Raw genomic sequence first — 14641 nt, 5'->3', positions numbered from 1 at the left:
ACCAAAGGGAAGGAAATCTAGCTAGAGAGACAGAGAGACACACACACACAGAGACACACATCCAAATACACAGAAGCTTAATTTTTAAAAAGTAACATTTTGAAAAAAAATAGATCAGATATGTTGTCAAATTTTTGCTTAAGGCCATCAGCAAAAGATATCTTTTCCATATCTAAGGTTGCTTGTACATAATGTTGTGTAAGATGAACTCATTTTTATTTTATTTTATTTTATATTTATTTTATTTTATATTTTATTTTATTTTATTTTATTTTATTTTATTTTATATTTTATTTTATTTTATTATTTTACTTATGAGACGGAGCCTCTCTGTCGCCCAGGCTGGAGTGCAGTGGCACGATCTCGGCTTACTGCAAGCTCCGCCTCCTGGGTTCAAGTGATTCTCCTGCCTGGGTCTCCAGAGTAGCTGGGACTACAGGCCCCTGCCACCACGCCTGGCTAATTTTGTGTATTTTCAGTTGAGACGGGGTTTCTCCGTGTTAGCCAGGATGGTCTCCATCTCCTGACCTCGTGATCCGCCCGCCTCGGCCTCCCAAAGTGCTGGGATTACAGGAGTGAGCCACGGCGCCCAGCTGATAAACTCATTTCTTTATGTGGAGCTTCCGAAAAATATTAAAGGAAGCATCATTGCCTCCTTTAAAAAGTGTCATTCTTTTAAAAGGAGGCATCAAAATAGTTTTGATTTTGTAAATTTGAAAAATAACAGACAGATCAGGATATGCCAAACCTAGTAGATTTTTGATATTACTGACTCTAAAAGAGACAAATTCATTTTCTTCATAGAATCGTAGTTACATTCTCATTTTACAGATATGGAGTGCAAAGTGAGGGAATATTAAGTAATTTTTCTATGGCTAAACTAGTAAAGAGTGGGGCCAATTTGGATTAAAACAACCTAGTTCCAAGCTCTATGCCCTTGGCTGCTATATATTATGCTGTCTTATATTTTGCAAGTTAAAAAAAAATTGAACTAGAGAGATCAAGTGACTCATTAAATTCCACAGAGTAAGAAAGCAGCTTATTTGGTGCAACAAGTAATTTGGATCCTCTGTTATGTGTAAATTTAAACCTAAACATGGTCAATCAGTACTGGATTTAGTATTACACATAACACTATGTAGATGGTATCTGTTAGCCAACATTTCTTTTTCATAAGAGTTTTCACAGTAATTAAGAAATATTTTAACAATATAATCCTAGTTTCTTTAGCACATTTTTAAGAAATGAAAGATGGAGAAGTTGACAGAAAAAATAGACATCAAAATGATTCCATGCATTTAGCAACTATGAGAACAGATTATCTTTCTGGAAATACCTGACAAGGCACCCCCAAAATCTTAGGTTCAAATGGTACTTATCTGTCAATTAAAACTGGAGCTGTCACCAGAAAATGGCATTTCTTTCACATATTTGACAAGAGACCAGATTTAGTTTAATTTATCAAAGTTCTAAATTGCCAAGTTAAACAATGTAATTTTGGTCTCCCAATGTAATTACACTGTATCTCACTACAGTCTCTGAAAGGAAAATCTTTCTTCCGCTCAAAAAAAAAAAAAAAAAAAAAAAAAAAAAAAAAAATAAGAGTCTTTACAGAGCTTTACCCCTCTGGAAAAAAGAATGATACTAGTTTAACAGTTTTATTTTTGCAATTGTCTCTTCTATCCTCAGTTGCAATGGTAAACACCCACTGACAAATAAATAGTACTGGATGATTGTTCCTATTCCTACATGGTAAATATGGTTTTAAAAAATAGAAAATAGGGCAATATTTATAAAGTGTATGCATCTCCCTGATCCTAATCCCCTCCCAAAATGATTCCATAATCTAAGTCCAAGTCCTGCTCTTTTCACTTTCACCTGCCTGCCAACTGTCAGTTTAAGTAAGTCTGCTATATATATTTTTTCTTTTCTTTCTATGAAAAATGGTAGAAATTTTCACATGACAGTTAGTAATTGCAGAAGTTCCACAGGGAGTAATATTCAATGTGCTATTTGAAGCAAGATAGTCTGGATACAATTATTAAAGTCATTTCCCAGAGCACCACAGGTATCCTCTAAAGATGAGGGGTGAATAGATTTATTTATTGCTCTCATCAAAAACTTGAGTTTGATGAATAAACCAGTTTGCCTCCATGTGAAGCTCTCTTCCACATTAGATCAGCTTCTGCCTACTCCATTGACTAAAAATAGGGAAGACATTCTCTCTCCCCCTCCCTTCAGCTGAACACTCAGCCCTTTCATATGCAATGCATCCATCAGATGCATACTCATTACTATTTGACATAGCTACAACAAATTTAAAAAATGGTCTATATATTCTAGTTTGTGAGCACAGCAAAATAAAAATTAAGGGTTCAACAGTAATTATGAAGTTAATATGAATAGGAGAAATTGACAGGTGGAGTTTTCAAGATCGCAATCTGATGTTGAGTAGCTGGAGCTATGGAGCTGGCAGTGGGTGGAGAGAAAGGTAGAGAGGGCAGACATACCGTGTTTTGATTTCTGTTCCATTCCAGTGAGTAAACAAAGCATTTTGAATATTCTAGGTGTTCTTGTGATTCTAAGTCACCTTATAAATTTCAAAAAAGATTAAAAATAAGATACATCTTATAGAAACTTCTCTACTTCAGAGAGTGTGTTGGCACATGAGACAGAACCAATGCAAAAACAAACAAAATCAACAAAATAAGTTACATATATTGACAAACATGTATTAAACCAGACTCAGCTTATGATTCAGTTTCAAGTAACAGAAATAAAAGAACGGAATTAACATGCACTTATAATGATATACGATGTGTGGCCAGATGCGATGGCTCACGCCTATAATCCCAGCACTTTGGGAGGCCTAGGCGGATGGATCACCTGAGATCAGCAGTTCGAGACCAGCCTGGCCAACATGGCAAAACCCTGTCTCTACTAAAAATACAAAAATTAGCCAGGCCTGGAGGCATGCACCTGTAGTCCCAGATACTTGGGAGGCTGAGGCAGGAGAATTACTTGAACCTGGTAGGCAGCGGTTGCAGTGAGCCAAGATCGTGTCATTGCACTCCAGCCTGGGTGACAGAGCAGGACTCTGCATAAAACAAAGAAAGAAAGAAAGAAAAGAAAGAAAAAGAAAAGCAGGAAGGAAGGATGGAGAAGAAAAAAATATATTGTGTGTCATTCTTGATTCATTTTCTTTCAATATAATGAGAAAATATCCCACTTATTATCACTTCTTCGTGAGTCATTAGCATCTAAAAAACAATAAATACCTATTCCTGGAGTTCACAAAATATAAAAAAAAAAGCAATTGAATTTTTACCAAAATTCGATATATATTAAAACTCTTTCAAATTTAATTACAACATTGGATCATGAAATTAATTTACTTTGTTTCTTCTACATCAGAGAATGCACAATTCCAAAGATATACCCTCTTTCCCCAGAAAGGGTGAAAAATAAATTTTCTATTTTCCCTTTATCCATTGTGTAAACTTTGAAGTAGACTCAAATCTCACTGCCTACACTGGTTACTTTTATTATCTCCACCATTACTTCTGCCAAGATTATTTATTTTCCTAGATTGCTTGTTTGATTAGAAGGCAGATCTGTGTCAATGTGAGGAGCTGGTATGGTATTTGGAAAAGCACCAACTAATTGTAAAAATACCTGGTTTCTAGTCATGGCACTGGCTCCCAGAAGCTCAATTGCTGCCAGAATTCATCTAGTACGCTTGCTATATTCCAAGCACTTGTCAACATTCTTGAAACATATTAGCTACTCAATGAATATTCATTTGAAGGAATGAGAAGGGGAAGAAAAGAGTTGGAAGTAATTTAGTGCTTTTGATAAATCCATTCTAGTTGAGAAGAAAGAGAATGATAGAAGAATCATTCTATAGACAAGTAAGTCACAGTAACTAATCTGTGATAAGAAAACAAATAAAGAAAAGAGGAATTAATATAGAATTAATAGGACAGGATATAATTTAGCAGGTAAGCAAGGTAGGCCTCCATTCATTGAAGACATGTAAGTCACATGTCCCCTGGCCTATTATAGCTCTTTAAAAGTCAAAAAGACAAATCATCTGAGACTGAACTCATATCTCTCTCTTACCACATACCCAAATGTGTCCCTCCTTCTATTTTACCCATCCCAGTAAATGACTCTATCATTCACATGGTTATGGTAGCTAGAAACTCTCGAGCCATCATTGTCACATCATCCTCCTTCAATTAACATGTCCAGTCTGCCACTAAATCCTAATGATTTGACTTTCTATTATCTTCCAATATTCATTTCCCTAATTTTTCATCCATACTACTACCTATACCACCAATTTAGAAATTTATCTCCACTTAAAAAAAAGATTTCTGTGGATCCACTTTGGTCTTATTCTAATAATACTACACTCTCACAGTAGATAAAGCAATATTTTCATAGGTAAATCTAACTGTGTCAGCTTCCTACCTTAAAATTCTCAGTGGCTTCTCATTTTTGTTCATATAATGAAAAAGGAATCTCTTATGGTACTCTGCAAAGCCCTGCATGGTTTTCTTTTGGTTTCATGTCTAACGCACCCCTACTCCCACCCTCCTTTCTTTCTTTCCTATTTTTTTAAATATCATTATTTGAGACTGAGTTTCTCTCTATTGCCCAGGCCAGAATGCAGTGGCACGATCTCGTCTCACTGCAATCTCCACCTCTCAGGATCAAGGGATTCTCGTGCCTCAGCCTCTCAAGTAGCTGAGGTTACAGGCACCCACCACCACGCCCAGTTAATTTTTGTATTTTTAGTAGAGATGGGGTTTCACCACATTGGCCAGGCTGTTCTCGAACTCCTGACCTCAGGTGATCCACCCTCCTCGGCCTCCCAAAGTGCTGGGATTACAGACATGAGCCACCATGCCTGGCCTCCCACCCTCCTTTCTTTTCTCCATTGTCACCTGCTTTATTTTATTTCTCATCTGTTCAGTACAGCTTCTTCTACAACAGAAAATTTTTTTTTCCACCTGACTGTAAATTTCTTTTTTCTTTCCCTGTCCCTCCTTTTTTGCTATAGTTACAGCATATCAAACCTATAATTCTCCATTCTATCATCTTCTCATGAATATCTTGAATAGTAATTCTCACCAAGTTAATTTTTGTTATCTATCCTTTAAAGAACTTACCATAGTTTCAGCTTCACATTTATTTGTATAATTGATTGATCATTGTCCATCATGCTCATTAAAATGCAATAGGACTAAAGATTGGAAATGAAAAAAAATGCAATAGGAGAGCACAGTCTATGTATCATTTTGGTCATGATTTTGTCTTTTATTCTGTACAGACTTCCTGGAACATATTAAGTTATCAAATTATGTCAATTGTAAATGATGAGAAAGAGGAAGGGAGAATGAAAGAAAGGGACACACCTAAGAACCTGAAGAGTGGGCTGGCAAGGGTGGGGTAGGGTTGTATGGCATTCAGTCCCTGAGGGACCTTAACATACTTACATGCATAAGAATTTGGCATATTTTCAGAATTAAAAATCAGAGAACAGGAAAGAAGGGACAGCATACAGGCTACACTTAGCATAACACGCAAGGATGAAGTCATTCAGGGCTTGATAATCACTAAAAATAAAGGTATTTAGCAGTGATTGGCTGTTACATCATGCTGAAATGTTCCAAACCCTTCACATACACTAATCTATTTAATCATCATCACAATCCTGTCTATTACATTTTATTATTATTCCCATATGCTGATGAGAAAACTGAGGCACAGAGGACATAGTTATTTAATAGCTTAATTAAGATGCTACAACTAGCACAGAAATGAGCCAGAATTTAAAGCAAGTCAGTCTCACTACAAAGTCTGGGTACTCGAATGCTACACCAAAGAATTTGGATGCCACCATATTATTATAGAGTAGAACTGTAATAGAAGAGCAATAGATCATTTCCTTCACCCAAAAAATTTTGAGTTTTAAAATAAATCCATGTGTCTTACTCAGTATCATTTTGCTGCCTTTCACAAATATGTCAGTGTTTTGTCAGTCAAACCCATTATCTTCTTTTTCTTAAAATTTAAACTTTTGTTTTATTGTGATAAAAACACTTAATATGATGTGTACCCTCTTAAAAATGTTTAAGTATATGATGCAACATTGTTGACTACAGGCACAATGTTGTACAACAGATCCCTAGAACTTATTTATCTTTTATAATAGAAACTTGATACTCACTGAATGACAAATCTCATTTTTCCTTCCCCATAGCCCTTGAGAACCACCATTCTTTGCTCTGTTTCCAGGACTTTGACTATATTAGATACCTTATGCAAGTGGAATCATGAAGCTTTTGTCTTTCTGAGACTGGCTAATAGTGGCCATCAGAAAGCAAATCTCTTAACTAAGCTCACTTCTGCAGAGATTAAGGACTACACTTCTCAGGAAAAGGTATATGCCCCTCCTCTTCATGCGGGTCTTCTGGAACCCTGCACATTCCAAAGGTGTTTCCCCTTAAAATTTAGAAGGGTTCATGGTGATGTAGAACAACCTCTAGCAAAAAGCTGGTAATACTGCTTTTTAAAGCTGGCAATTAATAGAAAGGATAGGGGGACGCTGAATAATTCTGGAGTTTAGGATAACTTTATGCTTTGTTTTCTTTAGCTTCAAGGAAAGTAAAAGCCACACTTGAATGTCATCCATATGTTCCTAAAAATGTTTATCTAACATAGTATCATTTCCGAGAAAAGTTCATTCTAAACGGTATAGGCAGGCCTCCACTAAATTTGTTTGTAGCCATTTTTTTTTAAATAATCAGAAAGAGAAAAAAGCTGACAAGAGTGTAATTTAGTAAGCCATCAGGGTGGAATGGGAATCGAATTAGAACTAAAACTCACAATGCCTACCCTTCTTCATAAACATTCACACACTTACATGGAAGACAAAACACAAAATAAATATGTGCATAGTATTTTAACTTTAAAAAGTATAGGGATATATAGATAAGTTATGTGAAAGAAGGTAATACATCTAATCTTTGCTGATGCTCAATAACTATAAATAAAATTATAAATGTGTACATGATGGATGAATGCATAGAAGATATTTTTCTTCTATATAAAAATAAACCTCTTTAAAAATATTTGTGTGCAAAATTCAGAACATATTATATACAAAATAGTTATTAAAATAAAATATGATAATCTCACTAAGATAAAATGAGTTCTATTTTTATTCAGTTGGTTTATATATTGTAACCAGTGATTTGTCCTAGCTTTCAAGATACAACTTAAAAACACTTAGAACCCTATAAAACATTTTTAAGATAAAAACTATTCAAATTAGAAGATGTTAATTGTTATTCAAATTATTGTTACCTAATTCATTTATTATTTGATTTAAAATTCCCTGAGGACAGATGCAGCATTGTATAGATATTATTTAAATCAAACAATAGTAAAAGTTGAACACAAGGTTCACCAAATCTGATGTATTTCAATTAAAAAAAAACATAGAAATTCAAAAAATGTGTGACGTATGTACATTAAGGAACAAAAAGGAACTATAATGAGGGCACTAAGCCCTTCTAGAGAATTTTATAAGTTGTTAATAGAAAAGAAAAAATAAATAAAGTGATTTTTATGTTAGCGTACTTGAGAGAACTTTGGAAAAATTTCTATTCCTAAGGCAGTTTTCACAGAGCATCAGATGGTGCCCTTGACAAAGATTGACATCTTAAATGAGAAAGTTATAGAGCAAGTAAAGTAATTCAAGTCCAATAAATCACCAGGACCATATGGTATATATCCAAGATTTCTGAAGGAAATAGTGTGAACTTTCATAGATACAAGGGGAAAAAAGCATGAAATATAGCCTTAATTGTAGCATCTGCTTTAAAAGATTGGAAGACTACTAATTTGGTACACAGTAGATGAAAGGAAAATATCTCGAAGAGGATCAAATAAAAAAATTCAATGCTTTCTGCTTGTACATGTGATATTGAGTAATCTTGTACATTTCTGTACTGTATTCTTCTCACTTTATCTTTCCTGGATTTCTCATTTAATAAAGCTTTTCTGTCATCTCTCTTCCTGATCTCGGCTATTTTCCAACTACATACTACTTAATAAGCCAGTGGTTGACATCCCTGGATATTGAAATTCATTTTCACTTGTCAAGCCAAAAACAGGTTAATTAGTAGTGTTATCACCCTGGTTCTTTCTCAGAAAATTTGCAGTGTTTCTTTTTCTTTTTTTTCTTTCTCTCTCTCTCTCTCATGGTGGTTGTGTTGTTGTTTTGTTCTGTTTTGTTTTGTTTACATGAAAATAAATTGAAATATGCTAATTTTCAAACAGAATTGATAATGTTGTATTTTGTTTTTCAGCCATTAACTCATTCTGTTGGATTCTATGTGTTAATCAAGAAATCTGTTATCATTTGGGAGTGTAAAAAATTAAATAAATTTGTTTACTTTTTATTAATGTATCAGATACATACAGAAAAGTGTACTAATAATAATTGCTTAAACTCAATGGACTTTTACACATACATGTACTAATATGTGACCTCCGTCTAAATAATCATAAAACACATGGTATCAAGAAGTCTCTTTACCCTCTGCCAATCAGTATATTCTCAAAGGTAATGACTGTTCTGAATTCTACTATCTTAAATTAGTATTCTGTTCTTTGATTTCAAATACATATAATCATATTGACTATTGTCTGGCTCCTTTTGTTCCAAATAATGTCTGTGGGATTCATCAATGCTATAGTATCTATTAATAGGTTAATCTTATTTTATTTATAGGTAGAATTCATTTTATAAAAATATAGTAATTTATCCATTGTCTTATTGACAAAAATTTGAGCTGTTTCCAGTTTTTGTCTCGTGTTAATGAGCAATAAATATTTTGTGTTCATGTCTTTTAGTAAACATATGCACCATTTTTACTTGATTATAAACTTAAGAATAAAATTGTTAGTAATAGGGTAACCATTTAATTAAATTAAGTAAATAATACCAAACTGTGTTCCAACGTCTTAATATCATTAACATTGAAATAGTAATATATATTTGAGTTCAGTTGTTTCACATGTTAACTAACACTTGGTATCATCAGTCTTCTCATTTTTAGTTATTAAGTGAGTAGTGGTATCTCATTGTGGAATTAATTTACATTTTATTGAGGAGTAATTATGTTAATACATTTTATTAAGTTTATTCACTATTTGATTATGACTCTTTGTAAAAATGCGTATTAAATTTTTGCTCAGTAAAAAAAATCAAGAGTTTTATCTTTCTCTGATTCCTAGAAAAACATTACTTATTCTAGATTGGGTAACTTGTTGAATTTATCATCTATTTAAAAATTTATTCATTTGTATATAGATGTCATAAATTTTTTTGAAGTTCAGTGAAGGTTTTTTACATTTGTGCTTTTGGAATCTTGTTTAAAAAATCTTTGCTTGCATTAAGATCATATAAATATTTGTATATAATTTAATCCAAAAGTTATATTGTTTTACACTTCACATTTAGGACTATGTTTCTTCTCTAAATATTTTTGAGTAAAGGGCTAATGTTTACATTTTTTTCAAACAGAAGTCAATATTTTTCTGCAATATTTATTTGAAATACCAATTTACCTCACTGAATTTCATTGACAACTTTGCAGTCAGTCAAACTGAACTGAACTTTCTGTAATGTTCTATTATTCTGTTACTTACCCTGTGCCATAGGAAGAAATTTAAGGTCATCGCTTAGAACCTCCTGAGGGTGCATAAGAACCTTCTAACTACTGTAGTGGCATCATCAAAGATTACTCAAAAATAACAACACACACACACACACACACACACACACACACACACACAAACACGTACAATGAGACAGAAAGATTGAGAGGAAAGAAAAACTTAAAGCAGCCATAGAAAAAAATACTTGTCAGTTTTTATCAACCATATGAAGAAAAATAGTAAAGATTTGTTTTCCATAATTCAGCCACAGAGAATTTTTAAAGCATGTGTCAGACAATGATAATCTTTTAGTTGAACACTACCACCGTTTTTCATTGCGTTTAGTTGCCCAACAGTTTACCATGAACTTTTAACTCCTACATATTGTGGATTACGACAAAATCTGCAACCTCGCCTTAAGCCACCTTCCTCTGGTTCTTGTTTTAATCTGTTTTCTCCTGCTATAACAGAATACCTGAGAGTGGGTAATTTATAAGAAATAGAAATGTATCTCTCACAGTTCAAGAGGCAGAGAAGTTCAAGATTAAGGGGCAAGAATCTCGTGAGGACCTTCTTGCTATATTGTTCCTTGTCAGACGGTACAAGACAGAAGGGCAGAGAAAGGGCAAGACAGAGATAAAAGGAGACCAAACTTGTCCTTCAGTAAAAACCTGCTATCTTGGATAATGAACCTAATCATAAAATAATGGCATTAATTCATCCATGAAAATAGAGCCCTCACGGCCAAAATGCCTCTTAAAGGTCTTATGTCCTACTACTCTCATAATGGCAAATAAATTTCAACATGAGTTTGAGAAGGGAAAAACATACAAACCATAGCAGCTCTCAATGGTAAACCACACTAGATTTTTCAAACAAGCTACTGTTGTTCTATCTTAGCCTTTGAAATTCCTATTGCATTTGGGATACTAATTCCCTGATTTTTGCTTTGCTAAGTATTTTCTAACATTCTGGTATCATATTACATTTCCAACACTGATATATCATGAATCACCAAATTTAAAATGCCCCACCTCACTTGACCCACCCCAACCAATTTATCCTCTCATTTTATTTTATTAAAGCATTTGCCAATCTCTGAAAGAGTCTCATTTATGTATTTGCTTTACAATCAATTATGTGTTTGTTTATTAATGTCTGCTTGTTTTCTACTATCATGCATTTGTTTAAACTTTTTATATAAATTAATTTTATTTAAGTATATTAATATTGGTCACGAGTCATATTTATTGACAATTTATATCTTTCGTCAAGCTCTAAAAATATAATGCAGACTGTAACACAGTGAATGATATAGGATTGAACTATTTTAATAAAAAATAGTTTATTTCATTCTAAAATACACAGAGAGATGAAAAATAAATCAAACATAGAGGTTTTCTGATAATTTTAGGCTTAGACTGAATATGCAGAAAACTCTTGGAGTCTTCCTACTAGACAACTTGACAAAATGTGAAATAATAAAGGCAAGTATCAATCCAGAAGGTTTAACTCTTATAAAAATGACAGAAATCATATAATAGCTAAGGATTGTTGTTTGTTTACTTTTTAAAGCATGAATGTTTACGTGCATGTGTTGGGGGGGCAGGTGGGTGTTTTATTCCTTTCACATTCTAGGCTCCTTTGGAACAAGCTTTTTTTTTTTTAGCAATTGCTCAAAAAACATTCCTTGAAGTTATAAGTCAATTGGAATTTTAATCTAAGTGAATAAACTAATTATTTAACATGCTTGTTTCCACACACCGTAAGTTCACAAATTGCAAAAAAATAAAAACCTGTGTAATTATTTGTCAGTCCTTTATACTCACCCATTTTTGTTCTGTCATAAAATAATCATATACTGATTTTCCATAATCTTTAGGGATTGTAACTAGACTCATTTTAATTCTCACCATCAACATATTCAAATATTCTACTTCTTTCCTAAAGATTTGTGCTAAAATTCTTAAAGGCCCACGTGGCAAAGAAAAGGCAATAAACTGTAGAGAAAATAACTTATTATTGGTAAAGATGAACAAGAGAATAATTGCCTTAGTTTTCTTATCTATAAAGATGAAATATCGACCTCTCTCTCTCCAGTCAATCACAACTCTAACTCTCCATAATTTTATGTATTAAAAATGAATAATATATACTAATGTTCTTCATAATTAGAATGAAATATTACTCTGTATTAACAGGAACAGTACTGGTGGCTTCAAATCTCCTCTTCTCCTTAGCATGGAGAAGTCTGGTGTTCCTCCAAAAATGGCTGCTACTTGCTGCCCGGAATACAAATGTCCAGTAGTGAACAAATGTAGATGGTCCCTATACTAAAATTTTGGCAATGGTAGAGTCAGTGACAAAAGGTGCATGTTTTCAGCAACAGTAGCGGCTTCTCTGGCAACAACAGAAATAAGTCAATTAGGTCCTTAGCGGTTTCTACTCACACAGGGAAACTGAGGAGACTCTGGCAAAAACAGAGGGTATTATAGCCAGCCAAGAAGAGAGAAAATCTTACAAGATTGTGCAGGAAGAAACAGAGAAAGATAAGCCATTTGTTTTGGTGTGAAAGAGTTGAAACCAATAGCGAGGGAAATGAAGCATAAGTGACATCTAAGATGTGTGAAAAGAAGAATTTTATTCTGCCAACATCCAAAATGTGATGAACAGTAACAACCAAGAATATCAGCAAGGAACTGTTCTCCAGATGCAATAAGAAAGAAAAGTCAGCTAGGGCTACAATCATTTTAAGACAGAAGGTTTTTATTTTTTCTATCGATTTTCAATAACAATTAAGCTTTCTGAGCAACAGCAGTAAGCATTGGAAAAAGTTTTTTAAAAAATGGGAAAGTATCAGTTTATCTTATCAGGTAATAAGCATGCTATCAGGAAATTGAAAAGTTTTTGTCTGATCTTTCAAGCTAAGAGCTTTGGATAGTATAATTTTTGTGTTTTCCTAGCAATGAGTTTTCTTGACTCTTATAATACAGAGTATACTAGTAAGAGTATGAAATGCATGCATAACACAATTCATTTTGAATTGTGGAAAGAATGTAACTAACTCATTTTGATTCTTTTTTAAATATGTTAAACAAAGTCTCCAGTGATCTTAATAAAAAAGAATAAGGTAGCTCCAGGTCACTCAGACAGAAATCTCTAAGTTGAGCTTGTTCCATTAAAACCTAAAAATCTGCTTTCCTTTAGCAGTTTGGTCAATGTCTCCTTTTAGAGCATGGTGTCCCTTTTGGATATTTTTTAAAGTTTAGAAAATAAATATAAGGAAAGGAAGAGTTTATCCTTTTCTAAAAATTAAATATCATAAATAGCTCACACAGGGAATTCCTACAATGCTTAAATATTTATTAATAAATTTGTATAAAAATTGTGATTGAAGAAGCTGTCCCTTAAGATAAATAGTTCTAGAAAAAAGTGAAAAATAGAATAATTAAAAATACTACATATATATGTATGTATATGTATATATATATGTATGTGTATATATATATATATAGAAACCTTGCAGCGAGGAAAATCTTTGACTTTTTTTTTTTAACCTACACTTAGGCAAACCAAATATTCTTAACCTAGATATTCTGAAAAGTCAAGGATCTCTATGATGAAAGTCATCTTTCTCTAAACATGCCCTTCAGCTAGTCCGAGTGCAGTGGTGATTACAACTGATTGATCACAACCAGTTACAGATATCTTTGTTCCTTCTTCACTCTCACCACTTCATTTGACTAGTCTTAAAAAATAACTAAATTAGTGAATAAATTTTTTATTCTCTCCAAACATATATCCAATGGGAAATTTTCCCCTTGTTATCAGTGAGAGGCACTGTAATGTAGAAAAAAAAAAACATTAATTTGGGCTTATATTCCAGATCTGTTATTATACAAAATAAGTTATAGTTGATCCTGCATTACTTCATCAGTACAAACAGAAAAACTAATCCTGTACTTAGGTGATAATAAATTTTTGTAAGGATATGGTATGATGGAAGTCAAAAGTCAGTTATCAAAAATATTTTTCTGATTCTTTTTTGTATCCCCTAATAAAGTAAAAGCAATAATCTTTTTACAAGTCAGAAAATGTATATTAAAATAAAGAACGAGTTATAAAAACTGAATTAAGAGGCCATATGAGAGAGCTAAAGTAAGTTAGAGATTATCTAGCCTTAAACATGAGTTACAGATGTGATAATTGGGCCTATAAGAAGGAATCATTTTATTAGGCTCATGTTATATAATAATAACAGAAATGGAATTACATCATGGTCTTCCAATGATTCCATCAATTAAAGCTTATTCCACTTGCTTTCTGAATATCCCATCATTAATATCAGTAACTACTGATTGAACGCATAAAATGTGAAGTCACAGAGCTAAGAACTAGAGATTTGATAATGACTGCAGTGATTTCAGTCCTGCTGTAAATGAGTTTATACTATCTGGAGTAGGAAATGAAGGAGTAAAAAGGCAATCATTATATAATAAAGTAAGCTTTAAAAATATAAAGAAATTAAAACCATGTTACATTGTACTCATTTTGGCAGCATATACTAGAACTGGAAAAATACAAAGAAGATTAGTATGGACCATGAACAAAGATGACATGTAACTTTGCGAACCATTCCATATTTTTGATAACAAAAACACTCGACAAACTATGAATAAAAGGGAACATCTTCAACCAGGTGAAGGGCATCTACAAAAACCCACACTAACACTGAATTTAATGGTGATGCTTTCCCATGAAAATCAGGAATCAGACAAAGACGTTTTCTCTTACAACTTTGATCAACATTTTCCTGAAGAGTCTAGCTTGGGAAATTATGCAAGAAAAATAAATAAAGGGCATGCAAATTGGAAAGAAAGATATTAAACTATTCTTATTTGTA

The 14641-nt window shown here is 33.0% G+C and overlaps 1 non-coding gene across 1 annotated transcript; it reads left to right on the top strand.

Annotated features, from left to right (window-relative positions):
* The first annotated feature begins 14282 nt into the window (after nt 1-14282).
* Nucleotides 14283-14385, top strand: LOC115934419 (U6 spliceosomal RNA). Its single transcript, XR_004070224.1, has one exon. It is a non-coding gene; the product is annotated as a U6 spliceosomal RNA (small nuclear RNA).
* The last annotated feature ends 256 nt before the right edge of the window (nt 14386-14641 follow it).

Source organism: Gorilla gorilla, chromosome 3 (genome assembly GCF_029281585.2).
Source record: "Gorilla gorilla gorilla isolate KB3781 chromosome 3, NHGRI_mGorGor1-v2.1_pri, whole genome shotgun sequence".
In the NCBI taxonomy this organism is placed as follows: domain Eukaryota; kingdom Metazoa; phylum Chordata; class Mammalia; order Primates; family Hominidae; genus Gorilla; species Gorilla gorilla.
Note: the sequence above shows the minus strand (reverse complement) of the source record. Positions and strands in the feature narration are given on the sequence as shown.